The following is a 13,007-nucleotide window of genomic DNA, read 5'->3' as shown; positions in this document are numbered from 1 at the left end:
GGATTTATCCAATTCAGAGGCCCTGTCCCCATAATTTGGGATTTTCTGTTGGATTTGATCACCTTGTCACATTTGACAATACCCATGGCTGATCTAGACAAAATATCATCCAGTCACTGTTTAGCCGTGATGTGTGTATGAGGCTTTGGACTGGTCATCTGGTAACTTTTCACTAGGCAGTGGGGATGAAGTAACTGAAACTCCAGAAAGAAGAGTTACTAGATACCTCAAAAGTGATGAAGATATTAGAAGCCCTGGCCTTAGGGGTCCAAGGAAGAGCAAGGTTTGTGGGTAATAATCTGTATAAATCCGATAGGAAGCTATAAGGAGGACTCTTAGGACTTTAGGTGGGTGAAGGTTAGAGCCTGGATTAATCAAAGGCCTGTGGCTTCTAATACCATCAGTTGCCTGTACTCATTCACCTTCAGCAGTGCTATCTGGCTCTAGAGAGCCACAGCATTCCAGGAGAGGAGAGAAGGCTGCACAAAGGCCTGGCATTTGTGTCCCCCCATCTAGACAGACATAGTAGCATGCAGGGACAAAGCAAAAGAGAAGACTAGGCAGAGACAATGTGAATCTGTTCACCACATATTGTAAATGCACTTAAAAATATTGTTAGTTCATAATTGCAGGTAGCACTAATTATGAAGTTGTTGGACTGAGGAATTTATTTATTTGTGACTCTCACCATCTTCAAAGTCAGCAATGAAGAGTTTCTTCCTCATTGAATCACTAACATGTTTTGAATCTCTCTGACTTCCTAGTTTGCTGACCTCTGACCTCTAGACCCAGACTTTAAAGGCCCATGTGATTAGATTAGTCAACCTGGATTATCTCCTCATTTTAAGGTTAATTTGATTGTATCTGCAAAATCCCTTTGCCATACAATGTGACATAATTACGTAATTAGCAACCATAAGAAACCTGAAGTGACTTTTTTGTTGTTGTTGTTGTTGAGACGGAGTCTCCCTCTGTCGCCCAGGCTGGAGTGCAGTGGCCGGATCTCAGCTCACTGCAAGCTCCGCCTCCCGGGTTTAAGCCATTCTCCTGCCTCAGCCTCCCGAGTAGCTGGGGCTACAGGCGCCCGCCACCTCGCCCGGCTAGTTTTTTTGTATTTTTTAGTAGAGACGGGGTTTCACCGTGTTAGCCAGGAGGGTCTCGATCTCCTGACCTCATGATCCGCCCGTCTCGGCCTCCCAAAGTGCTGGGATTACAGGCTTGAGCCACCGCGCCCGGCCTGAAATGACTTTTAAGACAATCTAATTGTCCCATAGAACTGATGTTTAAGGTTTATTTTGAATCAACATAGAAATTGACCCTCTCAGTCTTGAAATTTGAGAAAGTTACATTTGTGTTATCTGAGTTCCTTTCTCAGGAAACCAACCATGGGGCCTTCCAGATAGTATCAAAGAACTGAAATTTACCAGAGTACCACTTCTGGACAGTGAGATGTCAGACCCCTCACCCCATCATAATTGCCTAAGTGACCACCTGCTTCCTGTTGAACAATTCTTCCTTCTTACTTCTCCCTAATTCCTGTTTTCCTGCATGTAGTTACATTTCTTCCCTGCTGTCTAAACCCCGAAATTTTGTTGGTCAGCAAGATGGGTTTCAGACTGATTTCCCACCTCCTAAGTTGCAGTCTTCTTCCCTGGCAATACTAGTTGGCTCAGTGAATGGTCTTTCTGTGCAGTGAGCAGCAAGACTTAAATCAAACTTCTGGTGTTTCAGTAACAACTATCCTAATACCAGACAAAATAAACAAGAGGCTTTAAGACAAAAAAGTTACCAAAGACAATGAGGGATGTTTTGTAATGATACGAGGGTTAATCCATCAGGAACAGAGTACAATTATAAATACATATGCATCTAACAGAGCCTCAAAACACAGGAAGCAAAAACTGACAGAATTGAAGGTAGAAATAGACAATTTAACAATAGTAGATGGAGACTTTAATACCACAACTTTCAATAATGGATAGAGCAACTAGGCAGAAAATCAGTAAAGAAATAAAAGATTTAAACAACGTAACCTACCAGACATCTATAGAATACTCCGCTCAGCAAAAACAGAATACACTTCCTCTCAAGTACACTTGGGATGTTCTATAGGATAGAGCATATGCTAGCCCTTAAAATAAATCTGAATAAATTTAAAAGGACTAAAATCATATAGTTTCTGATATATGTCACAAACTAATACTATCACACAGTCTAGTTTCAGGTTAGCACGTAGGATATGCAGTTTGTTGGTTCTCCGTCCTATTTGCCATGAATGTGGAGGTGACCATCGTTACACATGTGTAGGCCAGCCAGGAGCCCAGGAAAGATCAGGCAGCTGAAGGGAAGGGACAGATATTCCATAAGAGTCTCCCTATCTCAGTCTCACAAAACCAGGGAGGAATTGATACATAGGAAGTGAAGAGGTACATCTGGGGATCACTTCTCTTCTGCCTATCTAAGCCCATCTTTAAAACCTCAGTTTCTATCCCACTAATCCCCATTGCACAGGAATGCTGTTGATCACCACCAACCAGCACAGACTCATGACCTTGGTTTTTACCATGCTCTATCTGAGAATATATCCTCAGGCAAATGGCTTTGGCTCAATGCAAATCATTAGTGTTCCATAAAAACTGCTTCAAACATAAAGTAACAGTTTATAAGTCATTCCAAATTAGGTGGCCCCTACATGGATTTAAAGAGATATACGTAAAATATTTCAGTGATTGTGACAGATTGGAAAGAAACTCTGTGGAGTTAAAATGAAAATCGTAAGTGACAAGCAGAAAATATGTATATAGAGATTATAACACAAAGCAACTCACACATAGAAGAGGAGAGTGGGGTTAGGAGTCATGAATATCAAACTTGTCCTCAAGTTAAGTGAAAAGCCAACATGGGCCAGGTGTGGTGGCTTACACCTGTGATTCCAATATTTTGGGAGGCCAAAGTGTGAGAATAACTTGGGCCCAGGAGTTTGAGACCAGCCTGGGCAACATAGTGAGACTCCATCTACACACACACACACACACACACACACACACACACACACACACAATAGCTGAGTGTGGTGACATGTGCCTGTAGGCCCGGCTATTCAGGAGGCTGAGGCAGGAGAATCCCTTGAGCCTGGGAGTTTGAGGCTGCAGTGACCTGTGATCACGCCATCGCACTCCAGTTTGAGCAGCAGAGGTAGACCCTGTCTATTAAAAACAACAACAGCAGCAAAAAACAAAAAATAAAACCAACGTGCTTTCCGAGTGGGGGAAAAGATGCCAGTATAACATTTAACATTGGTTTGCAGCAATATTAAGACATTGACCAAAATCCTTTTCTTATTTATTTTGTTTTTATTCTTTGAGACAGGGTCTCACTTTGTCATCCAGAATGGAGTGCCGTGGCATAATCTTGGTTCACTGCAGCAACAAACTCCTAGACCCAAGTGACCCTCCCATCTCCTAAGTGATCCTCCCAAGTAGCTGGGATTATAGGCGTGTGCCTCCATGCCTAGCTAATTTTCGTATTTTTTGTAGAGACAGGGTTTCACCATGTTGGCTGGGCTGGTCTTCAACTCCTGAAGTGTTGACCTGTCCACCTTGGACTCCCAAAGTGCAGGGATTACAAGCATGAGCCACTGCACCCGGCCTAGCTTCTTTAATACAAGGAATATAGTTATACTTGTTTCAATGTCCTTGTCTACAGACTCTGTCATCTGGGTCCTTTCTATTGTTTTTTAATTCTCATCTGATGTGTCCTTTCTAAGTTAGTTTAAGTAGATAGATTTTTTTTTCCCTTCTTATCATGGATTATAGTTTTCTATCTCTCTGCATTCTTAACATTATTTGATTTGGTGTTAGACATTGCGAATTGTAACTTAGTGCTGGATTTTTTGCATTTTGTGTTAAAATTCTTTTAGCTTTGTTTTGGTATACAACAAAGTTACTTAAAAACATTTGCATCTTTTCAAGCTGGCTTTTTAATTTTTTTAGGCAGGATAAGAGCAGCTATTAGTCAACGGCTATTTTTTTCATACTATGGAGGCAATATGCCTTTTAAGAAAATAGACATTATTTTTTACAGTAGTTTCAGATTCACAGCAAAATTGAACAGGAATTACAAAAAGTTTCCATATACCCCCTGCCTCTACACATGCATAGCCTCCTAGACTATCCACATCTCTCTCCAGAATGGTACATTTGTTACAGTTAATGAACTTACATTGACATGTCATTATCACATAAAGTCCATAGTTTGCACTGGGGGCAATAGTCTTTTGAAGATTCTAAGCCAGTGGTCTCCAACAGTTTTAGCACCAGGGACTGGTTGCATGATAGACAATTTTTCCACAGACGAGGTGGGGGTGGGTTGGTAGGGTTGGGAGTTGGGTGGTTTCAGTACGAAACTGTTCCACCTCAGATCATCAGGCACTAGTTAGAGTTTCATAAGGAGCGTGCAACCTCGATCCCTGGCATGTACAGTTCACAATAGGGTTTGTGCTCCAATGCTAATCTAATGCTTTCGCTGATCTGACAGGAGACAGAGCTCAGGCTGGAATGCTTTCTTATCAGCTGCTCACCTCCTGCTGTTCGGCCCTATTCCTAACAGGCCATGGACCAGTGCTGGGGGTTGGGGACCCCTGTTCTAACCAATGCTTGCTTTATTAAAAGGGATTTTCACTCTAGCTGATGGAAACATCAAGTGTTATAAGCTCTGCATGAGCTACAGAGATTATTCCTTTTGGGAAGTTTTCTTCCCTGCTTTGCATAATTGCCTCAAATACACGTACTAATCAGTACTTCGCTGAAGCTTGAAGACAGATATCCAAGGCATTCTGTCTGTGCAGCAATCTACTCTCTAGTCTGTCCTGTGATGTCTAGCCACTCTGACTTCTTCAAACTTACTACCAGGCTCTGCCTGGGTCCTCCCTCCCTGCTCTGCAGTTGACAATCTCAGGCAGGAAACTGGAGCAGTCACAGGGCTCACCTCTTTTATTTTCTCTCTCTCAGGGATCACTGTACTGTACTGCACTATATCCAATGCTGAAGCTATAGTTTAAAATTCTTTTTCCAGTTTCTTAGTTGTTTAAGGTAGAGGACAAATCTGGTCCCTATTACACCAACTTGGCCAGAAGCAGAAGGCTCCATTCAATCTTTGTGGTCAGAAAGAAGAGTATGACAGAAGGCAGCTAGTTAGAATGGGAAGACCCCTGGACTAAGAATCAGAATCACCTAGGCTCTAGTCTCAGCACTATATTTACTCACATTGTGCAAGTGATTGAACCTTCTCGAATTTCTTTTCCTCATTTGTGAAGTGGGTCAAATCATAATTCCATGGCTGCTGTACACATCAGTTGAAGGAGTATCTTAATGTTCATGAGTGTGTTTCTCTTTCAGGGTTATTTATTTATTTATTTATTTATTTATTTTCAGGTCCCAACAAATTGTCCAAATCTTTTGGGGTTAGTTTAGGCACTGGATATAGTAGAAGCTGGTGTTGGAAAACTTGATTTATACTGGAATATTTTTCATAGAATCACCCCGAATTCTCACTAACAAACTGAGGAAAAAAAAAAAAGTATTACCTCCAAGAACATCTGAGGAAGCACAACAGGGAAAGACTTGAAGGCACCTGGGCCGTCCTCTGGTTTTGGAGCAAAGGTAGGACAGGGCTATTTGTCGTCTCCGAGACTGGAGCAGGTTCTGTGTATGAACAGCAATGGGACGCACAGTCATGGTCTGGCAACCAGCCTGTGGCAGGAAGGAAGGTTACAGCTGGAGAAGTCCAAAGGGCAGCAGGCAAGTATTCCTTGAGCTGGGGAGCAAAAGACATTTTCAACTTTTTGCTCTGCTTCAGGCAGCTGATGTCATGGTGATGATTCACCACATCAGGGACACCCTGTCCAGTGGACTCAGGCAAGCCTGCCAGGCCACTTCTCTAAAGACACAACCTGAGGCCTCCTGCAGTAATTCTCGCAGAGCATTCTGAACACACATGTAAAATGTTATGTCCCTGATCATATAGGCCCCATGTGTGCAATGTGTGAAATGGGACCTGCTTAATTTCTGACTAGCTCTTTCTAATTTTAGTTTGCAGAAAATCAAAACAGTAAGAAAAATGAAGACAGGCAAAAGCTACTGGCTCCCAGGTACCTCTGCATGTTGAAGGGGTTGATGGTGGACTGACCAATTCTAGAGAAGATTCCAGGGTCAAGGGCTCAAGAGGTTAAAAGTCCCAGATCTGGCCGGGCGCGGTGGCTCAAGCCTGTAATCCCAGCACTTTGGGAGGCCGAGACGGGCGGATCACGAGGTCAGGAGATTGAGACCATCCTGGCTAACCCGGTGAAACCCCGTCTCTACTAAAAAATACAAAAAACTAGCTGGGCGAGGTGGCGGGCACCTGTAGTCCCAGCTACTCGGGAGGCTGAGGCAGGAGAATGGCGTGAACCCGGGAGGTGGAACTTGCAGTGAGCTGAGATCCGGCCACTGCACTCCAGCCTGGGCGACAGAGCCAGACTCCGTCTAAAAAAAAAAAAAAAAGAGTCCCAGATCTAGAAAAATCAGAAACTGCTGATTGTTACTTTTTTGTTGACTGATTATACAATGTGTACTTTTAAAAATGGTTCTCTGTTCTCTTTGCAGTTCTTGTATTGGTTCCTATGTCCTAGCAATTTCTCACACTTAGTTAAGTAGACAGTCTTACCAAACGTAAACTAACCAGGGATCCCTGGTTTCTGTATCTTTAAAACTTGTATGTTTAAAAACCAAAGTGAGATGCGTATCTGGTTTCTGCACAGTTGTCCTGAATTATGCTGGCAGATATTTTATAGCCAGGAAATTACCTTGAAAAATACATTGGCCGGGCGCGGTGGCTCACGCTTGTAATCCCAGCACTTTGGGAGGCCGAGGCGGGTGGATCATGAGGTCAGGAGATCGAGACCACGGTGAAACCCCGTCTCTACTAAAAATACAAAACAAATTAGCCAGGCGCGGTGGTGGGCACCTGTAGTCCCAGCTACTCAGGAGGCTGAGGCAGGAGAATGGCGTGAACCTGGGAGGTAGAGCTTGCAGTGAGCCGAGGTTGAGATCGCGCCACTGCACTCCAGCCTGGGCTACAGAGCCAGACTCTGTCTCAAAAAAAAAAAAAAAAAAAAGAAAAGAAAAATACATTGAAACCATACCAGGTATTTAGATCTAGGGTTCTAAAATCTGCTAAAGCCCTGGGAGGTTGTGTTGTCTCAAGAGCCAGTATTCAATGGACCACTCCACATAATATTAAATAAAATGTGAACACAGCATTTTGAAGCCAACCATATGGGTCTCTGTGTCCTGTGTGCCCTGAATGTATCTTAGAGTAGTTGTTGAGTCTGCTGCCTTATCTGTGTGTTATGAGGTCAATGCACTGATCACTTGCTGTTCTCACTTCTATACTAACTCTAGGCACACTCTACTCCCAGTCAAAAGTGGATTGTATACTTCCTCTTGGATATGATGGTTCCTTTGGTTTTTGGTGCCTCTTCCGTGAGCTTCAGATCAGAACTAGCTATGAAGCTGTGGTTCCAGGCTGCCTTGGTTTAATCCCTTGTCGTGCCTACTCCACCAGGCTCAGGAGGGAGGTCCAGGAGGAAGAAATGGATGAAGTCCTGGAGGACTCACTATATGAACAACAGTGTTTGACTCATTCCAGCCACCATAACTCCCACCAGCTTCCCAGTAGCAATGCCTTCCTCTTTCATGTACAGGAAGATCCCTCTGCTCTGGATAGAGGCAGTGAGTGCTCCTTTTATAAGAAAAATAAAGCTCCATCAATCTCTTAGTAGCTCCTACATTCTACATGCTCAGCACCTCTGTCTAAACTGATAGACGTCATTCTCTGCAGGCAGGCCCTAAAGATTCACTTTAAAAAAGTGATTAGGCTGAACACAGCTCTGGGATCAAGTCTCAAGTACAGGTCCCTGGTGGGTTAGGTAATTTGCTCTGTTCCTGTCCTCACCTCAGTCACTCTGGCCCCCACTGGCATCTGCACGCTGGTATACTCAAAGCAGGCCAGAATGGAGAGAGTGAAGAGATTATGGCAGACTCTCGGCTACTACTGCAGCACATGTGCAAATCCGTTGAACAGCTCTCCTTCTTTAAAGTGGGACATCTTATCTTTCCTGAAATATATATATATTTTGAGACAGGGTCTCTTGTGCTGTCACCCAGGCTGGAGTGCAGTGACATGATCTCAGCTTACCACAACCTACAACCTGGGGCTCAAATGACTCTCCCACCTCAGCCTCCTGAGTAGCTGAGACCACAGATGAATGCCATTACTCCCAGCTATTTTTTTTTTTTTGCCTTTTTCTTAGAGACAGGGTCTTGCCTTGTTGCCCAGCCTGGCCTCAAACTCCTGAGCTCAAGCAGTTCACCCACCCCTGCCTTCCAAAGTGCTGGTATTAAAGACGTGAGCCACCGCACCCAGCCTTCCTGAAATATTCTTGATAATTATAGTTCCAGAACAGTTTTTCCAAGCTGTTCTAGCCATCCCAAGAATGTTGGCAGGCTTGTCCGTATGTTTGAAGGTGCAATTGTAATGGTTCCTGGGTTTGAAGCTCCGGTCTCCATCTCCCCTCAGGTGCTTGCTTTCCCATAAGGTTCCATCTGACTACGAGAATATCAGGGGATTTCTATAGAGACAAGACTCTGATCTTGGCAACCTTTTGCAAATAGCCAGGGTTCTCAATCTTTGTGCAGCACTAAAGTATTTTTAAGATCTTTGTTAGTTTAGTCTCAATGTTGTAATTCAATCTACACAAACAGCAAGGCTATCTGCTGGAGAAAAGGCTGAATCTAACAGCAATGCCACCAGCATGCTCTTTTCCCAGAAGAACTCCATGCTGGCCATTGGAGCTTCTCCAGGTATATAAGAGCCTTTGGGTTGGTAGCCTCACTGGTGTGTGTGTAGATTAAAACCTTGACCTATATCTCCTCTCTCTCACTTGAATGTTTGACTTTGGGGGCAAAAGTTTGGATTATTAGGGGACTATATGCCTTACACACTCTTCTAGGCAATAGGAGGAGACTATATTAATTCACTCACTGAGCTTTCGTAGTAATATAAACCATATTAGGCTTGTCATTTAGTCAGTGGTGGGTATAAGTATGTGGCTTTTATTACTCATACCATCCTCTGACAAATGCATCCTTATTTCTCTTTCGAATTTCACCACAAGGTGCAGAAGAAGGTCTTCCCCATCTGTAAAGGATGTTCAGGGCCAGGCACAATGGCTCACACCTGTAATCCCAGCACTTTGGGGCCTAGGTAGTTGGATCACTTGAGGTCAGGAGTTCAAGACCAGCCTGGCCAACATGGGGAAACCCCGTCTCTACTAAAAATGCAAAAATTACCCTAGCATGGTGGTGCATGCATGTAGTCTCAGCTACTCAGGAGGCTGAGGCATGAGAATCCTTTGAACCTGGGAGACGGAGGTTGCAGTGAGCCAAGATGGTGCCTCTGCACTCCAGCCTGGGTGACAGAATGACACTCTGTCAAACAACAACAAAAGACATACAGGAGAGATATTTTATAGAGAGGAAGATACTCCCTAGTACCTATAAGTCAGCTCAAGGAGGTGCTCACACCTTTCCTAATGCTAGAAAAGCCCTACTCAGAGACCTTCAGTGTTTTCCCGCCTCCTGTCAACCTGCCTTATACTTCCCATATCTTCATGTGGGAGGCATCCCTGTGGAGTTTGCTTAGCACTTGGCCCTGCTTTATTTGAAACCTTAAGAGCTCTTACAGTTGCCTCATGTTCTCCAATGAGAAGATGAAGTTGGTAAAAGAATGGTGAAAGGCAGGGATCTTGATGAGAGGCCCCTGACTACCCCTTTAGTGATCGGCATTCTTCATTTCCCATCTCATTCCATGTCTGTGGAAGCCCTGTGGCCTTCCCTTGAGGTGCTACAAATTGAACTGCAGCCTGTTACTGGGAAAGTAAGTCTCTTCCCAGTAAAGGAAGAAGGCACTCAAGAAGAAGCAAAAATCTGTGGGAAAACATATGGTTTCCCACAGCGCAACTAAAGGAATGGGTGAATCTCCTAGCTTTCAGCTGGTCATCTATCCTCGTTACAGTACAGGAGCGGGAAGACAGTGGCCACAAGGACTAGATCAGAACTGAGAAGGTGGTTCCCATATCCAATAACTCAATATTTTTACCCACCATGTCAAGAGTTACCTGAGGCTCCTTTGCAGAGATGGTAAGGTGTCTGGTGGAAGCTTTGGGGGACGTTGGGCCCTGTCAGTCCTCTGTTCTCTTCGCCAACAGTGGTCCAGGGAGCTCAGACTCCCTTTGGAGCCTGAGGCAGTCTTTCCTGCAGTGGCCCTCTTGCTGACAGAAGGCACAGTGATTCCAGCCCAGGGGCTGACGAGCTGGCTTTTGTCTGGGCATCCCAAGGCCACTCTTGCACCACTTTCCCAGGATGGGTAGCTCAGAAGCAGTAGGAGGCTGAAAGCAGCTGCTAACAATAGCAATGTTTGGCTATTTCTTTGACTTTTCTCCTCTTCCTCTGCCCTGTCCCTATTGTTGTAAACTCCAAAGGCCACGTTTAAGAGTTGGCTCCTGGAGTTTGGGGTCCTATTCCTGCCTTTTGTAACTTCCTCCTTATGTCAAGGGTAGATTGAGTAATAAAATGCATGCCCAGAAGAGCCTGCCCTTCCGGGGTGTCTAGGTCTACATTAGTATATTTCCTGAGTGCCTCAACCAAGCAGCCCTAAAACAGAATGGAGTTTCATCCTTCCACTGAGTTACTTCTCTATCCTTGTCATAATTAACTAGCTTAATCACACACCTTTTCATACTTTCTATTAAACAAGTTAGCATGTGATTTCTACATTCAAGTTCTTAGGAACCCTTCTGATAATCCCACTGAGGGTCTCTATGTGGAAGTGCATCTCCTCCTACATAAATGGCATGGCCTTGGATATGAGCAGCTACTCTCTCTGTACAGTCACAGGCTAGTACCCAGAATCCTTTGCTTCTCCTCTATAGTACAGCAAGTGGATAATAATATGTGAAAGTTGTGTCAAGTTAAAGGACACGATCAACCTAACAAACTCCTCTATAAACTTCCTTGGAGCTTTCAAAAACCAGCCAAATTTCTCCTTGAATAAAGCCAATTTGGACATAGGAAATGGCACATATACTGTGATTGTTCCCCTATCTCTGCTAGTTACCTCCCACAATGGACACAGATTCGATTTCAGGGGCTGATAGAGAGTTCCACTCCTGGTGGTACTGGTTGGGCTTACTTCCCTTGAGCAGTGGGGGGTATAGGCTGGAGCTAGCTGAATAAAAGGGAGGGGTTCCTGATGACACTGGGGTGGAGGGGTGGAATCCAGCACTGGAGAACTGGCAGGACCCCTCTCAGAACTGGGGGACTGAGAAGACCCTGGGGAGGGCATGGGTCTTCCAGGGGGTGCCGCTAGGAAGGGAGCATCGGGGATATCCCACGCAGTTTCTTAGTGCGTGACATGAGCCAGACACATCCTACAGTTGGAAGTAACATGAGCCAGACACATCCTGCAGTTGACTCTTAGGTCAGAATCCTGGTAGGGGTCCATAAAAGCCTGTACATAAGGAAATTCTCCCCACTTTCCTTCCTTTTTACTGAATAAGTCCAATTGTAAAATGGTACTACAATGTAAAGAACCAGTTTCAGGCCAAATTTCTTGTTTTCCCAAGAAAATGTGTTTTCTTTTCTTTGAGCCATCTAATTTGAATTTGCTCCAATTGCTTTAAAGACACCCTAGTGGGGAATCCTTTGGGATGCTTGCCATTGTCCCCACGTCTAACAAGGATCTCTACTACACCCAGAAGGTTTTTTTTTTTTTTTTTTTTTGAGGCGGAGTCTCGCTCTGTCGCCCGGACTGGAGTGCAGTGGCCAGATCTCAGCTCACTGCAAGCTCCGCCTCCCGGGTTTACGCCATTCTCCTGCCTCAGCCTCCCGAGTAGCTGGGACTACAGGCGCCCGCCACCTCGCCCGGCTAGTTTTTGTATTTTTAGTAGAGACGGGGGTTTCACCGTGTTAGCCAGGATGGTCTCGATCTCCTGACCTCGTGATCCACCCGTCTCGGCCTCCCAAAGTGCTGGGATTACAGGCTTGAGCCACCGCGCCCGGCCAGGTTTTCTAAGTCTAGCAAAACCCCAGTTACTTTTCCTTTCAAATTCCCACCTCCTGCAGAGAAGATGTAAGTTCAGGTAGCAAAGTGTTATGAAAGTAACACTCCTGTGCAGCACGGGGCACTCAGGGCTCCGACGCTCAAAACCCACCAGCTCCTGAAGCTTCTGGGAGCCAGAGAGAGTCAGCCATGAGAATCTCACACACGGGCACTCAGTTCCTGGAAAGCCTGTATAAGATGCAGGATCCCGAAGCCAGACTGGGGGTCCCTAGGGTCTTGGCTTTGGGTTAGGCGTGGAACCATAAATGAGGGTTCAGCCTGTCTGCCTGAGGGATTGTGATTCCTGGCATCTTTTTCACTCAAATTTTGAAAAGCAGTCGAATTTCTTATATTGGAAGGTCTAGTTGTTAAAAACAGCAGATGCTAACATTTTCAGGAATGTGTCTTGTGCCAGGAGCTGGGAGGGGTTTGTGTAGTGGAGTGATCACATGTTCGCCTCACATGTGAAAGGGCCCCAGTTTGAAATCGGGCGGCAACATCCTTGCTTTCCTGAATGTTGGAAATACGTAGGTGATTCTAAAGAAACATGAAAGGAATGCTATTGCTAATCAACAAACCTGCTCACAGCGAACCTCATTCCTTGTCCTGCTAGTCAGAGTGGTGAGGAGGGAAGGGCACATTTGTCACCCAGCAGTCATTTCAGCAAGGGAGGTTGAGGGCAACACAACAATGGGAAGTTTTAGATCAGGAAATCTCACAAAGTTCTCTTCATTCTCTTCCAATGCCGGAATTTCTCCATGGGCTGACAATGTGATTACAGCTCTGAAAGCTCAGGAGTTATTTCCTGG

The sequence above is a fragment of the Trachypithecus francoisi genome, unplaced genomic scaffold (genome assembly GCF_009764315.1).
Source record: "Trachypithecus francoisi isolate TF-2019V2 unplaced genomic scaffold, Tfra_2.0 Lachesis_group12, whole genome shotgun sequence".
Classification (NCBI taxonomy): Eukaryota; Metazoa; Chordata; class Mammalia; order Primates; family Cercopithecidae; genus Trachypithecus; species Trachypithecus francoisi.
This window is presented reverse-complemented; position numbering follows the sequence as displayed.